Source organism: Microcebus murinus, chromosome 1, assembly GCF_040939455.1.
Source record: "Microcebus murinus isolate Inina chromosome 1, M.murinus_Inina_mat1.0, whole genome shotgun sequence".
Classification (NCBI taxonomy): domain Eukaryota; kingdom Metazoa; phylum Chordata; class Mammalia; order Primates; family Cheirogaleidae; genus Microcebus; species Microcebus murinus.
In genome coordinates, this window is record NC_134104.1 from 11,033,291 (window position 1) to 11,036,905 (window position 3,615).

Consider the following 3,615-nt stretch of genomic DNA (forward strand, 5'->3'; position numbering starts at 1 on the left):
AGTGGCTTTGCTGCCAGTTAACAGCATGGGTTGGTCCCCTTAGAGCTTGTGGGGCAACCCCCTAGGTGTGGTGAGCAATAGGACCCTTAAAGAGCCCCCATTGTATGGCCGGGCGCGGTGGCTCACGCCTGTAATCCTAGCACTCTAGGAGGCCAAGGCGGGTGGATCGCTCAAGTCAGGAGTTCGAAACCAGCCTGAGCAAGAGCGAGACCCCGTCTCTACTAAAAGTAGAAAGAAATTAATTGGCCAACTAAAAATATATAGAAAAAATTAGCCAGGCATGGTGGCGCATGCCTGTAGTCCCAGCTACTTGGGAGGCTGAGGCAGGAGGATCGCTGGAGCCCAGGAGTTTGAGGTTGCTGTGAGCTAGGCTGATGCCACGACACTCACTCTAGCCTGGGCACCAGAGTGAGACTCTGTCTCAAAAAAAAAAAAAAAAAAAGAGCCCCCATTGTCTCTTGGAAGGGGAGGAGCCCCTGCAAGGTGCTGAGACCCGGTGGGAATGGGAAATCCACTGGGACATGTTTCTCAGTGCAGCTCTGGGGTCGGTTTCACCATCAACAATGGCAGAAGAATGGGGGAAATCCTGTTAAGGAGTTCAACAATTCCCCCACCACAAGACAGAAGGAGTCAGCCGAGAGGCACGACTCCTAAAGGAGCACAGCCCGGGTCTCAGCTGGTGGCCGAGAACATGGTGGCTCACTCAGGGGAATCACCCCAGCTGCGGCCAGAAAAAGAGGGGAATGAGTTTCCCAGCCCAGCCCCAAAGGACATCCTCAGACCTGGAGGTGGATGTGTGGGGCGGTGAGGTGGCCTGGCTGATGGGTCATTTGGGGAAGGTAGACCTTCAGGACAGGGGGGTCTGGAATGCTCCTTGGAGAGGAGAGGGAGCCTCCTCCAGAACCTGGCCTTGCCAAGGCCTCCGCCCTGGACACTTGGTGCTGGTGACCAGTCCCTGCCCCCAGCTCCCAACAGGGCAGGACCTGACCTCCACTAAGCTGGGGAAAGGCCAAAGGGCAAAGGACGGCATGACTGCTGCTTGGGACAGCCCGAAACGCACAGGGCCATAGCTTGGACCGCCTGATGCCATCGTCAGGCAAACCTTGGAAGCTGGAGCCAGCCCTGAGGCTGGCTTAAAACTGACAGGTAAGACCGGGTGCCGGTGGCTCACGCCTGTCATCCTAGCACTCTGGGAGGCCGAGGCGGGAAGATTGCTCGAGGTCAGCAGTTCGAAACCAGCCTGAGCAAGAGCGAGACCCCGTCTCTATTCTAAATAGAAAGAAATTAATTGGCCAACTAATATATATAGAAAAAATTAGCCGGGCATGGTGGCGCATGCCTGTAGTCCCAGCTACTCGGGAGGCTGAGGCAGGAGGATCGCTGGAGCCCAGGAGTCTGAGGTTGCTGTGAGCCAGGCTGACGCCATGGCACTCACTCTAGCCTGGACAACAAAGCGAGACTCTGTCTCAAAAAAAAAAAAAGAAAGAAAACTGACAGGTAAGAGGTGGGTAGTGGAGAGTAATGTCTCTTGGCAAACCCACACTCAGCCCAGCCGCGGCAACTCTGCAACCCACTTTTAATTTGTGCTCAGCCCACTTGGTGAGAATAACCACCTGGTTTGCACAATACTTGCTGCTGTGCGGTTTATGTGCGAAGACACTTTTACCAGTGGTTAAAGTCCTTCGAATTCTTCACCCTTGACAGAGAAGACAAAGGACGTGTGGTTATTTTGTTATAACCACACAGTATCAAAGGTTACTTAGCCGAGTGTGAAAGTAACGGCAAGTGCTACAAAAACATCAAGGAAACTCAGGCAAGGATTCCTCGAAGCCGTCTATGACATCCAGCAACGCAGGGAAGTCACGTAGGTCCTCTCGGGTCCCCGTCATGTGCTCAGGGTGCCAGAAAGAAGACTGCGGAGAATAAATCTTCTCGGTACGTTCTGAGGTTCGTAGAAGAGCAGAGAGGGGTTCTTGGTCATTTAATGGAAGGGGAGAGAGCCGTTCCCCGAGACCCAGCGCGGTCTGCGTGCGCCCCGTCTCCTGGAAACAGGTGGCCACAAACAGCGCGGCTGGCTTCTCTCCAGCATAAGTTTTTTTTTTTTGAGACAGAGTCTTGCTTTGTTGTCCAGGCTAGAGTGAGTGCCGTGGCATCAGCCTAGCTCACAGCAACCTCAATCTCCTCTGCTCAAGCAATCCTCCTGCCTCAGCCTCCCAAGTAGCTGGGACTACAGGCATGCGCCACCATGCCCGGCTAATTTTTTCTCTATATATCTGGGTCTCACTCTTGCTCAGGCTGGTTTCGAACTCCTGACCTTGAGCAATCCGCCTGCCTCGGCCTCCCAGAGTGCTAGGATTACAGGCGTGAGCCACCACGCCCAGCCTCTCCAGCAGAAGTTTATCAAGAACTGATAAGGGGAGTTTCATTGCAGAGGATGTGAAATGATAGCATACACTCCACCTGCAGGATTTTTTTTTTTTTTTTTGGTGACCGAGTCTCGCTCTGTTGCCCTGGCTGGAGTGCCATGGCCTTGCACTCACTGCCCGCAGGATCTTGCCATCAAATAGGAGAATAAGGTGGGAACAGAGACGTTTCGAAGATGAGGCCAGGAGGAGGGAGGCCAAGCGTGTTCTCCAAGGGAAGGGGCTGGCCAAACCCTGCAGGGGAGGAGCCTGGGCCGGAGGCCCCTGTGGCTGCTGGGGTTAGCAGTGACTTTCAGAGAGCTGAGTAGGTAGAGCAGCCGCCGGGGAAGCCAAGCAGAGCGGAGTAAGCCATGAGTGGGTGTGAGGAAGCAGGGAACGGTGTAGCGATGAAGCTGGCGGTAAGCCGAGGAAGTGGGGGCGGGGAGGACAGCAGGAATCTGTGCCTATTCCGTTAAGTTAAGGGAGACGTGAGCGTGCTCACGGCAGGTGTCTCAAAGCTCCCTGCACGTGCTGGAAGAGGCGCAGACCTCACCGCGCCACTGTAGCATGCTCAGATCATGCATGTCCTGTTGCTTGATGAGTATTGTTGGAGTTTTGTTTGGTCATTTGTTTTAAGAGACAGGGTCTCCCTCTGTCACCCAGGCTGGAGTGCAGTAGTGTGATCGTAGTCACTGCAGCCTCGAACTCCTGGACTCGAGCGATTTTCCGCAGTAGCTGGGACTAGAGGCATGAGCCACCGCGCCCAGATCTGTTTGTTTTACAAGGAGAATACATTAATATTTTATTTGCGAGGTTGAAACCAACAGCAACCTTGTTTCCTGGAGGGGCTCAGGGCAATTTGAACTCCCTTCAAAAACCATAACTATGGATAAACAAGATGTGATTGATCCATGCAAAGAAATATTATTCAGCCATGAAAAGGAACAAAGTACTGATACATGCTACCACTTGGATGAAGCTCACAAACATTATGCTGAGTTAAAGATGCCAGTCACAAAGAACTGCATATTGCATGGTTCTGTTTATAAGACATGTTCAGAATAGGCAAATCCACAGAGACAGAAAGTAGATTGGTGATTGCCAGAGGCTGGGGGAGGGGGAGTGGGGAGTGACTGCTCAGAAGGCACAGGATTTCCTTTTGGGAGGATGAAAATATCTTGGAACTAGTACACGTGGTGGGTGTACAACATTG